Source organism: Dama dama, chromosome 3 (assembly GCF_033118175.1).
Source record: "Dama dama isolate Ldn47 chromosome 3, ASM3311817v1, whole genome shotgun sequence".
NCBI classification, from domain to species: domain Eukaryota; kingdom Metazoa; phylum Chordata; class Mammalia; order Artiodactyla; family Cervidae; genus Dama; species Dama dama.
In genome coordinates, this window is record NC_083683.1 from 36,055,319 (window position 1) to 36,066,561 (window position 11,243).

General features: G+C 43.4%; 1 long non-coding RNA gene across 1 annotated transcript; it reads left to right on the forward strand.

Annotated features, from left to right (window-relative positions):
- Positions 1-419: 419 nt before the first annotated feature.
- LOC133041475 (uncharacterized) lies at positions 420-5,921 on the forward strand. Its single transcript, XR_009689249.1, has 3 exons — positions 420-1,521; positions 2,810-2,893; positions 5,902-5,921. It is a non-coding gene; the product is annotated as an uncharacterized LOC133041475 (long non-coding RNA).
- The last annotated feature ends 5,322 nt before the right edge of the window (positions 5,922-11,243 follow it).

Below are 11,243 nucleotides of genomic sequence, written 5' to 3' on the forward strand. Positions count from 1 at the left end.
ACTTCTTAAAGACTCTAGCATGATGCCTCCATTTTTCCATCTGTAAAATGGGTGTCATAATAGCACTTCCATCTTGAGTTGTTGTGAAGATGAAATAAGATAATCTATGTAATGAACTAAACACAGGCGCCCAGGACAGTCAGGAATACATAACTGTTATCTACTGCTATTATTCTGTATCCTTTGTCAATATATGGAATGTTAACAATTCATTCGTTAACTTGTTTATTGATCAGCTTCCATTTGATAAATACTTGCTCACCCCATTAAGTGAACTGAATCATTCAGTTACGTCATCCATTTATTTATCATCAAATATGTATTCAGATCTTAAGCTGCGCTGGTGCTGTGCTGGGCTCAGGAGATGCCAAAGCTTATTTGGCAAGAAGCTTGAAGGCTACTCAGGGAGAGACGTGTAAAGAGAAACAGGATAAGACAAGGTGTAGAAAGTGTCAGGAGTGAAGAAGGGATTCACAGAGGAGACGCTTTTTGAACTGGATCCTGAGGAGTTAGGACTTGGGAATTTCAAGTAATTAAAACATCTTGCGAAAAGGGATGAAGTTGTAAAAAAAAAAAAAAGTGGGCTGAGAGCCACGAAAACTTTGGTGTGGGCGGTCCTTGGCCAGCTGCCTGGTGTCTTTCCCTGAATTCAGGCTCAATCCTGGGCTGAGGCCATGGAGACTCATGTGCAGATCAGCCCTACCCCAGAAGTTGAACCCATATCTACTCTTAGTCAGAGGAAGTGTAAGCTCATCTAATCAGTATCTGGTCAGCTGGGCTCCAGGTTCTGTTCTGAACTCCTGTTTCATCTCCAGCTGTGGCAGCTTGATCCACGATGGCTATTGCCTGCCAGATTGCTCCTCTTCATCCTCTCAGGTAGAGTACAGACTGATAACCTCTTGTTGAAAATCTCTGATGACCACCATATAGCCGGCCCATCACTGCCTAAACAGGAACTCCCATCTACAATCTGTTTCAACTGCCTGACAGAGCTTCCCCTAGAGTCCTCACATAAACAAACTCGGTTTGGTTCCCCACTGATGGAATTTCTAAACGTCATTCCATCTCTTGCTAATGCTCTACCGTGGTGTTGGTAGCACCAAACATATGCTGTGGGGGACACAGCATATGCAATATGCTTCAGCAAGTTCCCCATAAGCATTTGGACTTAGAGAAGACTCTTGAGGGTCCCTTGGAAAGCAAGGAGATTGAAACCAGTCCATCCTAAAGGAAATCAACCCTGAATATTCACTGGAAGGACTGATGCTGAAGCTGAAGCTCCAATACTTTGGCCACCTGATGCGAACAGCCAACTCACTGGAAAAGACCATGATGCTGGGAAAGATTGAAGGCCAAAGGAGAAGGGGGCAACAGAGGATGAGATGGTTAGATAGCAGCACTGACTCGATGGACATGAATCTGAGCAAACTCCAGGAGATAGTGAAGGACAGAGGAGCCCGGCATGCCGCAGTTCATGGGATCACAGAGATGGATACCACTTAGTGGCTGAACAATAACAAGGTATCTGTTAAAAGCCCCTGGAGATGGGACTTCCCTGGTGGTCCAGTGGTTAAGAATCTGCCTTGTGATGCAGGGGACACAGGTTTGATCCCTGGTCGGGGAAGTAAGATCCCACATGCTGCAGAGCAACTAGAAAGTCCGTTAGCCACAATGAAAGATCATGCCTGACACAGTGAAAATCCCACAAGCCACAGCTGAGACCTCACACAGCCAAATAAATAAATATTAAAAAAAAAAAAAAAAAAAAAAAGCTCTGGGAGTATATGAGCCTTGGTGTTGTGGGCCCAGGCCTGTGTGTTCTGATTGGCATTTGATGGTAGGTGCCTTAACATTGCTCAGAAGATAGGACACCAGTCATATGCTACCAGCCACAACTTTTAAAAAACAAACTTGGGAATAAAGTCACAAGAGGAAATGCAGACCATTTGGAAACTTGAGAACCCACACGTTCTTTATGTGATTTTGTCTTTCAGGACGGATTTCAGAGTTTCAACCTGTTTTAATTCTAGCCCATCTGGCTGCTTCATTAGTGAAAACAGCAGCATCTTCTAATGCTCTCATGTGAGGCAGTACTTTGAAAAAATAACAGAAAGAACTTTTGGATTTGATGTACCATATTTTGTCTTTCCCCCATCAGGGGGGAAAAAAAAAAACTGGAGCACATTTTAGAGAGTGTATGTGCGTAGAAATATTCAGTGAGTCACTCCTTGTGTTGTAGGTCTACTCCGGTGCGTGGGGTTTCCAGAACAATTACATAAGTATTAGCATAGCCAGGAACTTTTGACATTTGTGGCAGCTTAATGGAGCTCTTTTCTTCATTGAAAATATCCTAATTGTTGTTTCCTGAAATTTAAAATGTATAAAACTAGTGAAGCAGTATAAGTTGATTTTGAGGCATTTCTATCAAGTGTGCTTTGCTGGCAAAGAAACTGAGGAAAATGTATTTAAAGTGAAATACAGGTGATCAAGTTGTAACACATACAATAATCTAATCACCCAGCAAAAAACTGCCTGGGAGCATCAACTGTAAGTGAGATATGTTTGTTTCTTTGTCTTCTGTCATCCTTCAAGATTTCCTTCACAGTCTGAGAGACTGCAGCACGTTAGTTACTTGGACAGCCTTAAATAGGGGAGTTATTTAATAGCATGGATCTGAAAATTCTGAGGTTCCTAAAATCACTAGAACATACCAATATCTTGCTTTTATTTTTTTCATAAGATCACCCAGGAAATAATGTGATATTCTGAATGCCACTAATGTTCCTTAAAATGTTATTTTTTAAAAAAGATCCTCAAGTTCCAAGATATCTTCCAAAAAGAAACTAGAGAAAGACCCAAGTAAAGCCATTGTCAATTCTTCTCCATCTCAATGGTGAGCGCCCCACATCCGGGGTTGAAGGGCTTTCCAGGGAGGGTGGAGTCCTTGGTTCTTGTGGATGTTTGTTCAGTGTCTTGCACAACTTCCCTAACTGGCTTATTTTCCTGCAGATAAGAGGTGGTAGTTGTGGGTGTTCCTGTATTTATTGGTTCAAAAGATTGGTGCAAAGGACAGTCGGGCAGAGTGGGCGCTGACTCACAAAGGCTGCTGTTTGCTTGTGACCCATGTGTTCCTTTTGAGGGTAAAGAGCATAGTCCACCTAGTCCACCTCTGCCCAGCGCCGCTGGGTTCTTTCCGCATGACCACACCACTCCTTGAACACCTTTCCTCTGTAGCAGAGTTGACAGCACAGGATACCTCAGGAATCCGATAGGAAAGGAGGGCTGAGGTTGTGTGAACTGCGTGGGCTGTGGTCGTGTAGGTGAGGATGTAAATGGAATCACAAATGTAGCAGATATCCACACGACGTTCAGTCGTCATCAGAATGTGCTTGTTGAGGTTGGACAATGACATGCTGTCCAGAACTATTTCCAAGAATCTACTGTACACGTACCCTGGGGGCTTAGGAGGCAAGGTGAAAGGAGGAATTTGATGTCCCTGCCAACTGGATAATGGAGATGATTTTTCGGGAGGAAGTGATATGTTCATCCCAGGACTAGAAGGGTGGGGGTGGGGGGTGGGGGAAGAGGCAGCCTTCACAGGTAAGAAAATACTGCCAGAACCAAGGCCAGGTCAGAGCATACCCTCTAGACCAACAGAAAGGAGTTGACGTGAGCTACCCTACATGGTTTCATGGAAAAACAATTCTTCCGACTCTTCATATTTCTGCATCTGGTGGTCATCACGTCCAGCTAGCTCTATCTCTCTCGATTCTAGAATTCATCTTTCCTTCTTTCACTCTCTACTCAGTGAGTTAGTCGCTCACTGTCTCACCTGGATTGCTACAGTAGTCTCCTAACTGATCCTCCTGCTCTCAATCTTGTCCTAGACAACCCATATCACACCCAGGGGATTTTGTCTTTTCACTGTTTAACAATGTGACCTGGACTTTCCTGGTGTCACAGTGGATAAGAATCTGCCTGCCAATACAGGGGATATGGGTTCAATCCCTGGTCTGGGAAGATCCCACATGCTGGGGAGCAACCAAGCCCGTGGGTCACAACCTCTGAGCTTGCGCTCTAGAGTCTGTGAGCCAAGGCCACGTGCATAGAGCCTGTGCTCCAAAACGGAAGAGAAGCCCCCACAATGAGAAGTCCACGCACCACAATGATGCATAGTCCCTGCTAGCTGCAACTAGAGAAAGCCCAAGCAAAGCAAAAAAGACCCAGTGTAGCCAAACATAAATAAATAAAATCACATATTTTAAAAAAAAGCAATGGGAGGATTTCTATCAGTCCTCTGGAGGGTCCAGAAGATGCTTAAATTGATAGAAACTGGCAGGGAGGGGATGAGATGGGTCTAGGAACACTCAAGTATTGTCAGCGCCCTGATCCAGAATGAATGATTGTCTGTCATTTCTGGGGATTTTTTTTTTTCTTTCTCTCCTCCTATAAGATTTTGATTCCAAGGAATAAACAGTGTTCCAGCTTGGGTAAGGAAGCTGCTCGTTGGTGAGTAGAGGGTTGAGGGGTCTTCCCAGGTGGCACTAGTGGTAAAGAATTTGCCTGGCAATGCAGGAGACGAAAGAGACCTGGGTTTGATCCTTGGGTCGGGAGAATCCCCTAGAGGAGGACATGGCAACCCACTCCAATGTTCTTGGCTGAGAAATCCCATGGACAGAGGAGCCTGATGGGCTACAGTCCATAGGGTCACACAGAGTCAGACGTGACTAAAGTGACTTAGAACACGTGTACACAGAGGGTTGAGGACCCCTAGATTTAACAGTCTCATCAGATTTTCCAGTGGAGAAGATGTAATCCTTCTAGAGAAAGTCAAATTGGAGAGAATAATGAACAGGCAAAAATCAGTGTGTGCCCATAATATGTTGATTATAGAAAGGGCATCTAAGGACAGAGAAAATATGTATTATCCCACTCCACTCTGACAGCTTGTTAACTTATCTCTCTTCCTCAATAGACACTGAATTCCTTGAAGCAAGAGCCATGTCTTACTCATCTTTGTATGCCTGCCCTCTCATAGACACTCACAAACATATAGCATAAATACTCATTGTATGAAAGAATGAATCAATGTCCACTAAAATGAAAGCTTTGTTTCATCTAGTTTATAAGTTTTCACCATGACTTTATGGTCCTCCAACCTTTAGCCATCTTTCTCCCTGACCTAAACTCCTCAACATGAGCTCAGGAGTACTCAATCCACTCACTCACCCTCTGGGCACTCCCAACGGGAAAGGGAGAGAACTAAGAGACTATATGTCAGATACAACATATCTGACATATTTCTGCCTCCATTTAGCCAACTCTTCTAGCGTCATTTTGGTCTTAGGAACTTGTAATATGCATTTTTTCCTGGAATGTGTAGTAGTTCTAGATGAGCTGATAGCCAGCTATCTTATTTGACGTAATACGATGGGAGGAATGTGCTTTGAAATCAGACAGATAGAGGTTCCAATGTGAACTTACAATTACTAGCTTTGTGACCCTGAATACTTTTTTTAAAAAACCTCTCTGGATCTTGGATTACACATATGTGCGTGTTTGTCACGCGACAGGTATCCGGTAAACATCAGCTTCATTCTGGGTTGGGGACTTGTCGCCATAGAGAGGTGAGGGCAATTTGCAGTGCTGGGGGAGGTAATTGGAACTGAAAGGGAAAAGAGAAGTAGAATGAACATACTGATTTGCTCTAACATGAATCAAAGTCAAGGGTTAACTTTTTGCTGAACTGTATAAAACATACCAGAGTTTTAAAAGAAGTAACAAATAGGTTTACCAGAGATACAAGTCTCTATGTTTTCTGAAGCAGCCACAGAATTAGATAGGTATTCTTCAAACTAAGGCCTGCACGGGCGTAACTCTGGAAGACATTTTCTTCTCTAGGAGGTGTTGTTTTGCTCCACTCCGGATGCACTGGGATGAAATCCTGGCTGCGTTATAGATTTTTAGGAAGTATCACCTGACAGGTCATTTTCATGGAAACCCTCGCGCAAAATGCATCAAGGATTGGACTGTCAAACGAGCAAGCTACTTTGGAGCAGCCAGAAGTGAGGGTGCTGAATTGGCCCAACAACTTCCCCACTTCTGTGGCACCCTCCGTTTTTCTGTCATTGTCTATCTCATCAATAAAAGAATATTTTAAATCAATGATGCATGTTATAATTAACTGCATGATGTAATAAAAAATTATAGAGAGGTCAGTTCTAGAAAAAGAAATTTTAAAACATCTTGGATATTACTCTATCTTTGTTTTCTCTTCACATGTTAATAAAAAGAAATCACATACAGCAGATTTGGTAGTATTGCCGTAGAAGTATAATTCGAGTTTCTCTCAAATTAAATTAAAAATGTGTTGACCTGAGGAAAACAGAAATCAACAGCTCAGAAGAAGAGCATGATACCCACACCTCCACTCTCCCATATCATTCCTTCTACTCGTTTTTCTCCTTCTCCAAATTCTAGGCTGCTCACACATCTGACTGTTCCTGCGGGGACGGGTGTGTGCTGGCCTGGTGTGGAGATGCCTGGTGTGCTAACACATGGTTTGGAGGAGAAGGAAGACATGACGTAGAACTGGAGGCTGGCAAGTTAAAAATACACACCCCATTCTGCCCCTGCAGTAGGGCAGACACATGCCACCACAGCCTGAAGAGAGACAGCCTTGATTTTTCTCTGGAGAGAAAAATCCCTGTAGGAGAAACGTTTCCCCAGTAAGACACGTTTTTCCATCACGGTGCCTTCCCCTATCCTGACCAAACAGAGAGCACGAACATAGCTGAAACTAGGTGTCCCAGATGCTCTTGACCTGGAATTTTAGTGTGGAGACATGTGACGCGAAAACTGAGAATGGTTCTAAGTCCCTTACTCTGGTAGCAATGGCCAAAGGGAATTGTATTATTCCTGCCCCTTGAATTCCTACAACTTCTCTCAGACTTTGATATAGTGGATTCTTGGCTTCTCCTTCTGTTCCGTGAGCTCTTTTGTATCCTTCCAATACATTCATCTGTTTGCTTAAGATACCCGAACTCTGCTTCTGTTATTTTCATCACAGAATTCGGACTAAAGTCGATTCTCAGATGCTGCAAGTTTCAATGTGCAATGCTGAGAGGTCAGTATTTGGGAGGTGGGGAGCGTCGCTCCGAAACAAACATTTATCAGGCACCAAACTCAATTTTTCTCAAGCCATTCAAATTGCAATTGTTGGCTTTACAGCATCGCTTGCAAGCCTAGGAAGGAAAAGGAGCCCTTGAACCAATTTTCCCAGGGGTTCATTTGGCTGAAATCACCAGATTCTCTAGCTCTGCCAATGCAATTCTAATAAGCCCCACAGATTCTAGAAAAAGGTCAGTGATGCTGGTCTAGGTGGCTAAGTTTAAATCAGTTTTGTAAGAAGCAGCCTGGAAATTGCACCGTAATTATGTAACAGATTATGATGGAAAAGCAGCCACTGCAGAGAGGTCAATAGGCATTTTAAAAAATCACTGCGTGGGAAACTTTTCAAACCACAACCCTCCATTAGGAGCCTACGTTTCCCAGAAGATCCTCATTCCTTCATTTAGGCAGCAATTTTAAAATCAGCCAGAACCACTGTTTCTGCATGACAGCCACTGAGAAAGAGACAGACTGTATTTTACTTTCCTGTAAGCAGCATCTCCTGGTTATGGCATTTGATATCCCTAAGATGTCACATGCTTTTGAAGTTATTTTCAGCTTTGGTTTGAAAAGTATCCTAAATCAGCAATGACCAGCCTTCTCTGATGGAGCTTAGGAAGCAAGAGGGAGCCAGGGAAGGAGTGCAGAGAAGACGAACTTCTGGAAACCTTGATCAGAGCCCTCCTCAACTTGCTGGAACCTCTCCCCCTCCTCTCCTTCCCCACTTCCTCCTCCACTCTTCCTCCACCCCACTTCTTCCCCTTCTCTCCTTTCTCTTCCTTCCCTCCTCCTCTTGTTTGGTTTTGGTGCGGAAGCCACTCCAGCAGCCTAATGAGGAAGAACCTCTGTCTGTTCTTTGACTCAACAAGCGCCTGTCAAGGACCTATTCCATACGCATACAGAATATATTCTCTAATATCCTGTACCAGGCACTGGTAAACTAAGCAGGCAAGGTGTTTGCCTGCTAGGTGCTTCTATTCCAAAGGAGAGAGATGATCTACTTGGCTCATAGGTAGACGCTGGGTCTAACCGCTGGGAGAAGGGGAGTCAAATGTCCTCACCTCCCAGCTAGAAATGGTTGTTCGCGCAAAGTAGCAATTAGTTCACCAAACACTTTAGACAATGAAAATGAAAACAGGAAATCATTAACCAGTTAGCTTAAGTGGACCAGAAACCAGGCCTTCCCTTTCCTGGTCAGCACCACTCCTCACTCTTCCCCTTCCAGCTGTCTCATCGTCTATAACCTTGTCATCTACCACAACGTGCTCCGTTGCTATGGGTTCGACGGGGATTAGCCATAATTTTTTATTAGGATACAGAATATTCCCCTGAGATGCACACACAGTCTTAGAAAGTACATACCTCTATAATCTGCTCCCGTCATTTGTCAAAAATGATTATTTTTAAACCTTTTCTTCCTTGCTCAGAAATCATTCAGGAAAAGAACCACATTTCTAATGGGGCATTTGCCTTCTTGGTAGACACAGTCATTGGAACCCATCCAGAGAGGACACCACACACCTATTTACTGTTTTGCATCAAAAACACTAGAATCTCTAGAAGGAACATTGATGTCGTGTTAATAACAACACCTCTGAATTTATAACAGTATCTCAGTCTTCCATGACCTGTTTGCCTGATTCATCCGCATAAAAGTTGATCAATGTATTGGAGTCTTGGATTAACATATACATACTACTATATATAAAATAGATAAACAACAAGGACCTACTGAATGGCACAGGAAACCACATTCAACATTTTTGAATAACCTATAAGGCAAAAGAATCTGAAAAAAAGTGTATATACATATATATAGGTTTCCCTGGTGGTCAAGAATCTGCCTGCAATGCAGGAGTCGCAGGAGATGTGGGTTCACTCCCTGGTCGGAAAGATCCCCTGGAGGAGGGAATGGCAACTCACTCTAGTATTCTTGCCTGGAGAATCCCATGGACAGAGGAACCTGGCAAACCACAGTCCATGGAGTCGCAAAGAGTCAGACACAACTGAAGTGACTTGGCACGCGCACATGTGGGATCTATTTACATAAAGTGAATCACTTTGCTATACACCTGAAACTAGCACAGCAGTGTAAATCAATTATATTTCAATTAGAAAAAAAAGAAAGCAGGTCAATTTAGTGAAAAGGATGGAAACCACATACAAATAAACCATTTATTATAACAATATGGATTCTACAAATAAAGTTAACATTTCTCCAGCACCAGTAATAGGCCAGGCCCTATGCTAAGTGTTTCATATAACTATCTCACTTAATCCTTACCCCAACCTTTTCAGGCAGGTACTATTACTATAACCATTTTACAGATGAGAAAATGTAGGCTCCAAGGCTAACTGTCTTGCCCATTGATCGGTAACTACTTAGAGATGGAGACAGCATTTGAAACCACAGCGACTTGGCTGCAGAACCCTCTTTCCTGATCACTGTTCTAATTAGGGGCACAGATTATTAGGGCTAGACCTTGGTCTAGGCACTTCCCTGCTGGCTCAGATGGTAGTCTGCCTGTAATTCAGGAGACTCAGGTTCGATCCCTGAGTCAGGAAGATCCCCTGGAGAAGGAAATGGCAACCCACTCCAGTATTCTTGCCTGGGAAATCCCATGGACAGAGGAGCCTGACGGGCTACAGTCCATGGGGTCCCAAAGAGTTGGACACGACTGAGCAACTAACGCTTTAGTCTAGGCATGAGGCAGCAGAGGCCCCAGACGACGAAGTATCTGCTTAAAGTCACACAACATGCCTTCACCAACAGAAAGAGACTTGCATTTATAGTGTGCCTCCCGACTGGAGAAAAGCTAGAATGAGGCTTTCGGCTTTTGGTATTTGCCTATATATTTATAGAGGAATATTTTTTTGAGGGTTTGAGCTGAGAATATCCATGCCATGTAAAGTGGAATCTTGACAAATTTGTACTCACAAACCCAATTATGAGGCTATCTATTTAGTTATAAGAAACACTTCTAAGCCATTGGAAACTCTCCATATTCGGGTCAGTCAGTCAGTCAGTTCAGTCGCTCAGTCGTGTTTCTTTGGGACCCCATGAATCGCAGCGCGCCAGGCCTCCCTGTCCATCACAAACTCCCGGAGCTTACTCAAACCCATATTCTGGTAGGAGTCTCCAATTCTACCTGGATCCGTTCTGATAAGAGCAAACTTGCAGAATGATAATCCGTATTATAATAATATATTTATCTCAAGCTTTCAGGGGAGTTTTCATTGAAAAACTCATAAGCAGAAAGTTAACTCTTGTAATAAGCTGATGGTGATGGGACAGATTTTTATTACTTTTGTTTGGGTTGTTTTTCTTTTCTTCTTTTTTAAGAGCTCAGTAAACCATGCTGAATGTTAACAATCCATCAGCTCTACAGGGAACATTTTTCACTCCCAGAAAATTCATTTTACCTCCAGAATCTGAACCTGTTAGTATAAAAGCTTTTTTTGTCTTATAAAAAGGCTTAGTGCTAATTGTTTCCACAAGGTTAGCCCAATTGATCTGAAGCACCTGTGCTTCTGGCAAATGTAGGACATTATCAATTTTTACCATTTGCCCAGCAAGCTCTTTTTGGACTAATATTATTTATCCAGCTGGGAATACTGACCAGGACAGCGAAGATCAAAGCAGTTGTGGATTGTGTAACATCGAAGATCTGTCCTGGTCTTTAAGCCTGGAGCATATGGACCTGATTACAAAACTCCTCCTTATATATCCTTTTAGGACCCTGGTGAGTGGAAGGCTGTGCTGCCTGTAATGGCCATAACCTACATCAGGATTCCTGGGACCACTTTTTAGGTCTTTCTGTAGTTCTTAGTTTCCTGCATGGTGAGCTCACAGAAAGCACCAGATGAAAACTCTAAAATGCAATTTGCAGCCTTGAGACCCTTAAGACTGTTAAGAGAGTAAGTTAAGAGGGGTGTGGGAGGAGGCCTGGGGAGCTGTGTGTGGCCCTGCCCAGGACGGGTCTGCTTCTGCCCTTGCCAGGGAAGAAGGCTGGGAACCGCACCCCCAGCCCCATTCCTGCCCCCTCCTTCCCCTCCCCCAATGGCAGGAAGTC